This window comes from Schistocerca serialis, chromosome 9, assembly GCF_023864345.2.
Source record: "Schistocerca serialis cubense isolate TAMUIC-IGC-003099 chromosome 9, iqSchSeri2.2, whole genome shotgun sequence".
NCBI classification, from domain to species: domain Eukaryota; kingdom Metazoa; phylum Arthropoda; class Insecta; order Orthoptera; family Acrididae; genus Schistocerca; species Schistocerca serialis.
In genome coordinates, this window is record NC_064646.1 from 200,901,035 (window position 1) to 200,914,057 (window position 13,023).

Sequence of the window (13,023 nt, forward strand, 5' to 3'; positions counted from 1 at the left end):
GTTCGATGATAGGGCTGTTCTTATCAGACTCGATGGCAAACCAAGACAGTCAAAGATAGTTCAGGTATACATGCTGACGTCGCAAGCTGAAGACGAAGAGATAGGAAAGTATATGATGATATTGAAAAGGTAATGCAGTACGCAAAGGGAGATGAAAAGCTAATAGTCCTGGGGGACTGGAATCTAGTTGTAGGGGAAGGGGTAGAAGAAAACGGTAGAAGCGCATATGAGTTGACGGCAAGAAATGAGAGCGGTCAAAGACTAATTGAGTTTTGTAGTAAATTTCAGCTAGTAATAGCGAATACTCTCGTCAAGAATCACAGACGGAGGAGGTATGCTTGGAAAAGGCCTGGTGATAAAGGAAGATTTCAGTTTGATTCTGTCATGGTCAGACAGATATTCGGAAATCAGATACTGGATTGTAAGACATTCCCAGGAGCACAATCTAGTAGTGATGGCGAGTAGGCTGAAGCATAAGAGATTAGTCAGAAAGTATCATCAGTATGCAAGGAAGTGGGATACAGAAGTACTAAGTAATGACGTGATACGCTTGAAGTTCTCTAAGGCTATAGATAAAGCAGTAAGAAATAGTTTAGTAGGCAGTACATTTGAGGAGGAATGGGTATCTTTAAAAAAGGCAGTCACAGAAGTGGGAAAGAAAAACATAGCTACAAAGAAGGAAACCGCGAAGAAACTATGGGAAACAGAAGAAATGCTTCAGATGATCGAAGGAAGATGTAAGTACAAGAAAGTTCAGAGAAATTCAGGAATACAGAAATAAATCGCTCAGGAATGAAATAAATAGGAAGTGTGTGGAAGCTAAGACGAAATGCCTGCATGAAAAATGTGTATAAATCTAAATAGAAATGATTGGTTAACGGTCTGACTCAGCATATTGAAAAGTCAAAAGAATCTTCGCTGAAATTAAAAGAAAGAGTGGCCGCATTGAGAGTGCAACGGTAATTCCACTATTAAATACAGAGGAGAGAGCGGATAGGTGGAAAGAGTACATTGAAGACCTCCATGAGGGGAATGCTTGTCTAAAGTGATAGAAAAAGGAGGGAAGAGGTAGGGGGTCCAGTATTAGCGTCAGAGAGATTTGGAGAACATAAGATCAAATAAGGCGGAAAGGATAGATAACATGCCATCAAAACTCCTAAAAATCATTAGGGAAACTGGCAACAAAACGACTCTGCACGTTGTTGGGTAGAATGTGTAAGTCTGGCGACTTACAATCTGACTTTCGTAAAAAAAATATCATTCACACAATTCCGAAGCCTAAAAGAGTTGACAAGTTCCAGAAAAAAAGTGAGGAGATGTTGAATGGCGATCAGTTTGGGATTACGAAAGGTAAAGGCAACAGGGTGGCATTTATGATGTTGCGGTTGATAATAGAAGAAGGACTAAAGAAAACTCAAGACACATCCTTAGGATTTGCCGATCTAGAAATAAAAATGACAATGTAAAATAGTGCAAAAGGTTAGAAATTCTGAGAAAAATAGGGGTAAGCTATAGGGAGAGACAGGTAATGTACAATACGTGCAAGCGTCAAGAGAGAATATTAAGAGTGGTCAGATTAAAAAAGGTGTAAGACAGGTGTGCAGTGTACTTTTTAATCTGTACGTCGAAGAAGCAATGTTGGAAATACAAGAAAGATTCAGGAGGGGAATTAAAATTCTAGGTGACAGGATATCAATGATACCATTCGCTAATGACGTTGCTAACCTGACAAAGTGAAAAGGAATTAAAAGATCTGCTAAGTGGAATGAACATCTGTTGAGTACAGAATACCGGTTGAGGGTAAAACGAAGAAAGAAGAAGGTAATGAGAAGTAGCAGAAATGAGAACGGTGACGAACTTAACACCAGGATTGATGGTCACAAAGTAGATGAAGTTAAGGAATTCTGCTACCTAGGCATCAAAATAATCAAAGACGGTCGGAGCAAGGACGACATCAAAAGCAATCTAGCACGCTAAGTAGGCACTCCCGGCCAACGGCAGTCTATTACTATCAAGCATAGGCCTTAATTTGAAGAAGAAATTTCTGATTATGTACGTCTCGAATACAGCATTATATGGTAGTGTAACATTGACTGCGGGAAACCCAGAAGAGAATTGAAGCAGTTGGGATGTAGTGCAACAAAACAATGTGATAAAGTAAGGGATGAGTAGGTTCTGGGTAGAATCAGAGAGGAAAGGAATGTGTGGAAAACACTGGAAAGGGGAAAGGACAGAATGTGAGAACACTTGTCAAGACTTCAGGGAATGACTACCATGGTACTAGAGCGAGTTGTAGAGGTCAAAAACTGTAGAGGAAGACAGACATTCGGCATATAATTGAGGATATAGGTTTCAAGTGCTACTCTCAGATGAAGAGGTTTTCACAGGAGAGGAACTCGTGGCGGACCGCATGAAATCAGTCAGAAGACTGATGATTCAAAATAAAGAAATCATCAGAAGAGGATAACCAAATTCTAGTACCTGTTATCTTTTACATATCTAACATAAAAATCTGCTCCATTTGTAGAGGCAACCGACTCATTCATTAGATATTCCGCGGCATTATGAATGTTACATCGATGCGAGTTAAAGCATTAAATCTGCAGTATCATAGCTTTATGTGCTAAATTTTAGAGTATAGAGAAACCCATGCTGTATGACTAATTTTTTCAGTCACGAAACGCTTTCGCTACTAGATTTTCACGCGATTCTTAACAGAACAACAAACCGGCGTCCATCTGCTGGAGACTGCCAGATTTCAGATGAACTGCCTCTCACCACAATGCAACCACATTACATGGGTACATGTAATATAACCGAAGCTTCGACAGGCTGCCACACTGGAACCTGTATAAATCCACATCCGATTGAGTGGCGCCTTCCTAAGGTGGATCAACAGGGTTCTAGTAACTCACAACCCAAACACAAGTCAACAAATGGTAATATTTTTTATGTTTATTATATTCGCATTATCGTAACATCTATAAACTCTCGGAATACGCCTATCATTTCTATTAAAAGCATTGTTTTGTCAACAATTAGAGACATAGTTTAACTGTCACAATTGGCATAGCGGAAACACCAGCTGCAAAAAACCGCGATGAATGTCCACAGCGGAACTCAGGAATATTAATGAATGAGGCATGTTGAGAACTTAGGATACGCTAAGGGGACTCACTTGTGGAAAATTGACCATCAGTACTCTAACGTTGAGAGACCGGACTGTACGTGAACCACGGAAGAGCCATTGACACAGATATCAGGTCAGGTTTTAAAAGCTTTCAATTGCTCTTAACGTCACAGCTGCCGACAGTCGTGGTTGGGGTTAATTTTATGAAGTGTCACTCGGACCAATCAGTTTCGAGAGCTTTTCCTGAAAATTGCTCCCGTCAATAATATCCCAAAACAACAGGCCCACCCACTAGCCGTCGATATGCCAATTTGTCAACCGAGGAAATAGGCGAATCAGCGAGCTATTTCCACAACACACCGCTCCATGTAACGTAGTTTTCTCCAGTTATGACCACTTAATACGATAATAATCTCTTTTCTTTTTCTCGTTAATATACAGATCGTTAGGCTCAGAATTTCTTACTCCCAAAAATTAGTCTCTTCTGATATATTTCCTTTTCCCCATCTTTAATGACGTCCAAGTACTTGTATCTTACGCTTACTTTTTTTTCTTCCCTCCACAATTTCATCAGTCACAGCAATCGATTGGCTTGAGTGATGTAATAAATAGTTTATCACCTTTTTCTTCTCCTGGAGACAGTTGTTCCATTTGGTGTTTATATCTTTCTTTCATCTGAGATGTGCACTGTTTCTTCCGCATTCTTCACTAACACAACATCCTAAAATCAGTCTTTACTTTACTGCCATAGTTAACTTCCAAAATAGTCATAGGCACATAAGCTCTTCATATTACATTACGCTTATGGGAAACACTTTCAGCTCTTAACATTGTTCGCTGCTTGAAACATTATTTGTTTTCTTCTGTCTATTAAACTTCCTTCCCTTCTGTTCGGTTTAGCTCTCCCCTCGTATTTTTCCCTCAATTTACAGAATTTCCTTACGCTTTATTTCCTTTTATTATCATATGACTTTTTCTTGTAAAGTATCATTGAAATCCATTCATTCCTTTTGTTATACGAGAAATGTCTCACATCGCATCCACATATTACACGAGTAATAGACATATGTCATCTTGTGTCCACATTAATTTCCTCCACAGAAGGTACATTAAATCATATTTCAGGGAATGTATAGTAGAGACCTAACGTAGTTCCCTAACAGCCTTCGTACTTTTTATTGATCGGAAAACTCTCGTTTCAAAATAAAATGTGTGACACAAGTTAATGATTATTTTACAGTTACATTAGTGCCATTAGCTATTTGGGCACCAGGTCACGCACATTTTTGCCGAAGAGGAAGGTTTTTGGGGACAAAATTAAAATAGCTTCAGTCCGTCGATTCGCATTCATTAAAAGATTGCCCGATGTCGTGTACTTAGATACAAAGGCACACACAACAATGAAAGCTAAGAGTTTTTTCATATTTTGCATTTCTTAACCTTCGGAGCTTTGGTTAATATTGAACCTTTCTTTTTCGGACGTTGCGATAAATGTTAGTGCATTGACCCACAAACTGTGTGCTGTGAGGCAGTGTGTTGGTGGGTCTCGCATTATGCTGCAGCGTTGGTGAGTAGTTAAGGTTCGATTTCAGCTGCTTCTTGACACAAATGAGATGTAATGTAGGTGGAGTAAGATATGGTCTGGGGGCTCTGCTGGCGTGAGCTTATTTTATAAAATTATTTTCGAAAGCTTAAACATTTCCACCTAAACACAATGAGATCCACGGAATGTGGACTAACAAATCAATAATATTCTAGCCAGAGTTAATGTTCGGCAACGGCCTTGCTGCAGTGGATACATCGGTTCCCATGAGGTCATCGACGTTAAGCGCTGTTAGGTGGATGGGTGACCATCCGGCCACCGTGCGCTGTTGCCATTTTTCGGGGTGCAGTCAGCTTCGTGATGCCAATTGAGGAGCTACTCGACCGAATAGTAGCGGCTTCCGTCAAGAGTACCATCATAACGACTGGGAGAGCGGTGTGCTGACCCCACGCCCCTCCTATCTGCATCCTACTTTGAGGATGACACGGCGGTCGGATGGTCCCGGTAGGCCACTCGTGGCCTGAAGACGGAGTGCAGAGTTAATGTTTATGTGAACATGTACATACACAGTAATAAAATAAAAAAAATCTTGCTAAGCAATACTATATATAGTCGTTTCGGCTCATGTAACTCCCAAGCAGGCACCAACCAAGAACAACAGAACAGAAGGTAGAACTTTCTCACTCTCCTCTCATAGCACATTACAGTCGGGCAATCACTTAAACACAGTACAATAAATGAATAAAATCACAGCAGGAACCACCTTTACTACTAGGCACTTCTACTAGCAGTTTACTCCGGCTACAAACCAAAGAGCTTCCTAGGCTACCTAATCTATCGACAAACACAGCAACATAAAATTCGGAAACTTAGAGCTCTGTAAAATATTACACATCATACTCAGAATGATTGGTAACATAATACAAAACTCACGCTGGTAGAATGCCATGTCTACTGGGTCGTTGAATGTTCCATCAAATAGTCACCGATTTTTCTTTAAGTCATTGGTCATTTGAGTGGTTTGATGTGGATCGCCACGAATTCCTTCCTTGCGCCAACGACTTCTTCCCGTGAGGCACTTGCAACGTAGGTTTTCATTATCAGCTGGATGTATTCTGGCCTCCATCTTCCCAAACAGTTTTTATCCTCTACAGCTCCCTCTACTAGTAACATTGATGCTATTCCCTGACGTCTTAACAGATGTCTCCTGCCATCCTGTTCCTTCTTCTTGGCAGTGTTTTCCACATGTAACTTTCTTCTCTGATTCTGCGGAGGATCTCCAAATTCCTTATAGTACCAGTCTAACTAGTTTTCAGACATGTCAAATCCTTCGAAGTCTTCTGAGACGGAGCACAAGTTCGGATTGTCTGAAGGATGTGGAAGTAGATCGGCTGTGATCTATCAAAGGAACCATCATTGTCTGGAGCGATAGAGGGAAATCTCGGAAAACCTAAATATTGATGGCCGGACGCCTGCTTGAACCGCCGTCCTCCCGAATGCGAGTCCAGTGTGCTAACCACTGCGCCATCTCACTCGGTGCAAATGCTTCCATGGTCTTTTGTTCTGGATTTTCTACACTTCATGATCCACCACCACACAATCCTGTGCACCAAACGTGCATTCTCAAAAATTTATTGCTCGAATTGAGGCCTACATTAGATACTAATAGATTTCTCCTGACTAGGAATTCCCTTTCTACCAGTGCTAATCTGGTTTTTTGTGTTCTGCTTCCTTGCTCATCACAGGTTATTTTGCTGCCTAGATAGCATAATTCCTTGACCTCGTGTACTTCGTGATCCCCAGTTCTGAAGTTTCTCTCTGTTTTGATTTCTGTTACTTCTCATTACTTTACTATTTCTTCAGTTTACTCTCAGACCACAGTCTGTGCCGATTAGAATGTTCATTTCACCTAGCAGATCCTGTAAATCTTATTTACCTTCAATGAGGCATGAATACCATAAGCGATTCTTATTATTGATATCGTTCAGCCTGAATTATAATCGCAGACTTGAAACTTTTTTTTTATTTCCTTTGTTGCTTATTGGATACATAGACTGAACAGTAGGGGTGAAAGACTCCATTGCAGCACTTCGTTCTTGGTTTTCTAATCATATTGTTTTCCCTAGATTCCTGTACTTATTGTATATTACCTGTCTTTTCCTATAGCTTATGATAATTTTTCACAGAATAACGATCATGTTGCGTCATTTAACATTGTCGAACACTTTCTCTACATCTACAAATCCTACGACCGTGTCTTGATTTTTCAGGAGTGCCTCTCTGGGGCGCATATGTCTCCTAAAGCCAAATTGATCATCTAACACATCCTCAATTTGCTTGTCCAATCTTCTGAATGTTATTCTTGTCAGAAACTTCGGTAGGTTAACTATTAAAGGGGATTTTGCAATAGTTCTTGCATCTAACAGCGCTTGCTATCTAGTCATTTTTGGAGCTGATGCTTTTCCGAGAGCTATGGTGTATCGTCCGTCTCATAGATTCTACGCAAAAACTTGACTAGTCATCTGGTTGCTACATCCCACAATAATTTTACAGATTCCTCCGAAATGCTATCTTCTGCCCTACACGCTCTTTAAACATCCTAGGTTGACTCTAAAACTGAATGGCACGTCTCTTCCACATCGAGTCCAGTTCCTTCCTCTAACAAGTCGTGATACAAGTCCTCCCAGACTTTCAACCTTTCCACCCTCTCCTCTGCATTGAGCACTGGAATTCCCACAAAACTCGTAATGTTGCCCCCTTGCTTTTAATTCTTTTTGACTTTTCTGTTTGATGAGCTACTCAATACGACGATCATTACTTTATCGATTTCTTCATTTTCTCCTGTAGCCATTTCGCCTTGGTTTCGCTGCACTTTTTATTTGTTTTATCCCTAAGTGATTTATGTTTCTGTATTCCAGCCATTCCGTGATAATTTTTGTATTTACTTGTTTAATCGATCAACTGAAGTATTTTTACTGTTGTCCAAGATTTCTTCGCAGTTACCTTGTTTGCACCATCCATTATTTGTAGTTCCTGTTTTTAAAGTGGAGGAGGAGGAGGAGATTAGTGTTTAACGTCCCGTCGACAACGAGGTCATTGGAGACGGAGCGCAAGCTCGGGTGAGGGAAGGATGGGGAAGGAAATCGGCCGTGCTCTTTCATAGGAACCATCCCAGCATTTGCCTGAAGCGATTTAGGGACTACAGATAATAGATGGTGCAAACAAGGAAACTACGGAGAAATCTTGGACAACAGTAAATATACTTCAGTTGATCGATTAAACAAGTAGATACAAAAATTATCACGTCATGGCTGGAATACAGAAACATAAATCACTTAGGCATAAAGCAAATAGAAAGTGCAGCAAAACCAAGGCGTGCACTCCTCTTGAACTGAACTACCTACTGTGATGTTTCTTACCGCAGCATCCACATATCTGGGGAACTTCAAAGGCGTCTCATCATACATCAGTACTTCAATATCACACATCTTTCCATACCGGTTCTTCCGGATGGTTTGCTTAAACTTAGTTTACTCTTCATCATTACTGTATTATGATATTCTATATTTGTTCCTGGGTATGCCTGCTCGTTGTTGATAAAATGATGACTTTAAAATGCATGGGCCACCATAATAAAGAGTAGATCAGACCACCTTAAATTTGATTCGTTAGTGCCGTGGACTCACAGTTCTATGGCCTTCGACGACGACTAACATGTCAGAGAGACAAAACAACATATTCAATAAGGCAATGTTCTTTCCTCTGCTCGTTATTGGATGGTGCATAAGGACAGAGAAATTAAATTATGTACATATTTACATTTACAGGTTAATTAAATTTCTTATAATCAATATTTCAATCTATGTGCACTAAAATGAAAATGATGATTAAAAAGCAATCTTAGACGAACATCATCAAATACAAAAAAAGCAGTCTGCATGGCTTACTTAGGTTTATTGGAATGAAACTGTGACATCATAGATATTATGTACAGTTCAGATTCCATGACATAGTTAACAATAAATTTTATCAATTGATTTTCCTTAGAAGTCCATCGATGAAACCGAAGTAGGTCTCAAAAGTACCCTTTAGATACTTCGTAAACTATACTAGCAGCTAAACTTTTAATGGTTGATATAAGATTTCGAAAATGAGTTCTCTCTTATAATGAACAGATTTCTGGACCAACGTGAGAAGAAGTCTTATTGATGGTATTGATTCTGTGAACAGTTCTCTTGGTTTGATATAGAGATGTGTTATTGATGATCGTTTCATTAAGGATCAGCAATAGCTACTACAGTCTGGTCTTTGAAAAGGCGTTTACAGGAGGTTCTAAAATTCGTTTCACAAATAATTCATACCAAATGTTTCTGGATTCGGGAATATTAGCTACATTTGATGAGTTTCCAAACATTTGATACTGTATGACAATACAAAAGAATCAAATTATACTGCCGTACGCCAAATATTTGTAGCAACTTTCGCATTCCAAATAAAGGTTTGCATGGGGATTTTAGCAGTTCTGTAGTAAGCTATCCTCGGTCGAATTTATTATCAAGCTTCAACTAGCACCATACATATAAAACAACCGCAGTAAATAAAGACAGTTACGAAAAGTAACCGTGAAACAACAGAAGAAATAAAATAAAAGGTGACAACAGAATCGACACATCAGTCATCCATCTTTCGATCAGTAGCAGGAGTGTTGATAGAACTGTCTTTTTTCAATGAGGCTAGCAGGAGCCACATCACCCGAGGTGCAGACACGAAAATTTTGAAAATGTACCGAGGGAGGACTATGTCATTGTGTAAGACGTCGCGGTCTCCTGCCCTTCCTTGCTTACATATTCCACCCTCACAATCATATTCCGCACATCAAGACGCTTCATTCGAACCCAAACTCGATAAGATAAAGTCAATGTTGTATGAATTCATGTAAATGATATGCAATTAACAAGTAAGTGCACCGTGGTTGAAATACTCGAGGCTGGTGTACACACATAAATTCCAGACACGACGGTCAAAGAAGCTTTTATTTCGGGAGAGAAACCGCACAACGGGACGCCCGTCCCTTCAGCGGACGACCCAGCCTATGTCGGCCAGCGACCGCCCGTGTAGCGGACAGTGTGGACCCGAGTGAAGGGGGGGAACACTTCACTGCATTTCACACGCGACAGCCTCGACCGTACCTAGCAACATTCTAAAGGATAGTTATTCAAGTTGAGTAGGTGTGCCTCCCAGCCATTCTGCCAAGTCAACAACCATCTTAAACTGTGTATAGAAATTTAATTACGGAATCCTATACTTGAGAGGTAACTACACATTCCGGAAAGAACCAGGATGTAACTTGTTTAATTCATAACTAAAAGTGCCATTGTGATTTCTCAGAATTTTTGCAAAATAAATAATAACTTTCGTTAGTTTTATGTTTTTCTTACACTAACTAACACTACTCCATTTTCCAAGTATCCCACTTGTTACGTAAGAAATTTTGTGAATTTTTGTGTCATTTCCTTACAGTGGACGACTCCAGAAGATATTTATTGGTGAACGATTTTCAGGCATTTCACTTTAGAACGTTAGAGGCGTCTGTCTGACTTCTGCAGTAGTGTAGGGGTGGATATTGCATCTTGCAAGAGCATCTCAGATTAATCCGTTGCGCAGAATAACAGATTAACAGAGCAACACCGTTTACCACAACTGTTTTTATTGTCATTTAAATTGTCTCTAAACAACTGCTGTTCCTGAAGAAAATTAAAATAGCGTCATCAGACGAAAAATTTAATCTCACACACTTCTTGGTATTGATGTACACTGCCACGAGGAAAAGAAAATGTAGCACCATTAAAGATAAGGACATTTGACTGACATTGTAGAGGTATATGATAACAAAGTCATACCAAATTATGTGTATTGAAGCTGGAGGGGTGGGTGGGGGGGAAGCGAGGAAGGAAAGGTGAGGAAAGGAAGTATTGATGTCAGCTGATTTTGAACTTTTCGTGGGATCCCGAGTGAAAATGTGTTCAAATATTCAAATGTGTGTGACATCTTACGGGACTTAACTGCTAACGCCATCAGTCCCTAAGCTTACACACTACTTAACCTAAATTATCCTAAGGACAAACACACAGACCCATGCCGCACAGTCCATGAAAATGTGTGCCAGACCAGGATCGACCCGAGATCTGCTAACTAGGCAGTTGAGTTAAAACCTCACCGTCCGGACACAGTGTTTATCGCAGTTGCGCTTACTATCTCAGGACGCATCCTGGCCGAACCACACTCCCACCCAGCACCACGTGTCTTCATTCTCCGCCCATGAGCTCCATGCTCGCTACTTTGAGATTCTCGCAAGAGGTCGAACGTAACTGTGCAACCACACTGAAGGTGGTGGATTCATAACCCATTTAGAAGAATCAGTCGCATGATTCTTCATATAGTGCTTATGCAGCTGACATCTATAGTTCCTCCCGTTTCCTTTCCTTTCTCCCCCTCGACTTTCAATTTACATAATACGTATAACATCTGCGGAATCCGAGTGGTGTCTGTTCCACACATGTCCGAAAGAACAGACACCACACATTCACAAAATTCCAAGCAAATTCCATCGATAAACAGTTCATCCCTTCTAGTGACAACGCAGGCGTGTATTCATGGTTGCTATTCAGCTATGGCTCTTGGAGGATCTGGAGAAAGTATAGGTTCCCGCTTCGTCATGTCCCATAGGTGTTCTGTTGGTCAGACATCTTATGATCGTGGTGGCCAGGATAGTTGTTGTACACCAGGAAGACCATGTTTCGTCGTAGTAGCCGTACGTGGGCGTGCATAATCCTGCTGGAAAAGCATATCAACTTCCTGTCAAAGAACTGAATGTAGCATTGGATAACAGCATGTTCAGTGTAGCGGTAACCTGCTTACTTTATCATGCAGAAATATCAGATGTGAACGTGGGTGGTAACTGATGGCCTCACTCCTCCCACACTATGAAACCTGGAAAGAGACTGTGTGCCGTGACCGAATGCACACTTTAGTGGGCAGCTACAAACGTGTAAGTCCACCATTCGCATACAGACAGTAACTACTCTCATCAGTGAAGACGCCAGAGCGGCTTTCCACACAGCAGTCAACTCTTTCAAGACATCAGAAAAGCCATGCTTCACGGTGTCGTAGTGTCAGTGGTAGCCTTGTCACAGGTACAGTACACGTGATGTTATTCCTGCTGCCAGCAGGCGGTTCCCAGTGGACCCTGATGACGCGGAAGGTGCTACGTGTGCCCAGATGTCGTCCTTGGATGACGATCTGAGGAATACCGCTGCTCGCACAATGTGTCTACACTACACCAAGGTCCAGAACCTGCTCCACAGGTGAGTAGCGACGCGTCACCGATACATCGTGGCCAACATGACCAGCAATCCATCTACACAATAGTGGAAATCAGTGTAACGTCACGTTCCCACGAAAGTAATATCCAATGCCTGAAGTATACGTATTTCGAATTTATTATATAAGTAGTAGAAACACATAAGACAAAAAAATCATGACGGAATTACATAATTTCCATTATAGCACGAGTGACAAAATAAGACGTTTGCATTTCCTAGATAGAAAGTATCATAAAGGCACTAACTGTCCTGTTATGTTGATACACTGGTAGTAAATCGTCCAACCTCCGTCTTTCCTAATTAGCTCAAAAACTCTCTTCAGCATTGGTTCTGTTAGTTTTGTAGTTCTTGCACTGAAATTATCGCCCACTCTTCTTGTATCGCTATTTCCAACTCATATACAGCTTTAAACTGCCTTTCATTGCTATAAACAGGACTTGCAAGTCTTCTCCAAAGGTTTTCCCAAGGGGTTCACATCAAGGATTCGTGCAGACCAGAGTAAGTTATCGACATCTATATCTTCAAACAACTTCTTTGTTTCAGCAGAAACATTAACAGACGCATTATGTTGCTGAAACATTAGACTTTCGTCTCCTAGGACCACATACATTCTTATTCACTCTGTCTTTAGCATCTCAGTGTACATGTTAGATTTCATTCTAGTGTAAAGCTGGCCGAGCGAGATGGCTTAGTGATTATCACACTGGACTCGCCTTCGGGAGGACGAAGGTTCAAACCTGCGTCAGGCCATATTGATTTAGGTTTTCCATGATTTCCATAAATCGTTTCAGGCAAATGCTGGGATGGTTACTTTGACAGGGCACGGCCGATATCCTTACCCACCCTCCCCTAATCCTATGGTACCGATTACTTCTCTGTTTGGTCCCCTCCCCCAAATCACCAAACCAGCCTAGTGTACAGCTAAGGAATTCTTGACTCACTTTTATTACAGGAGGTTTTCCAACTCG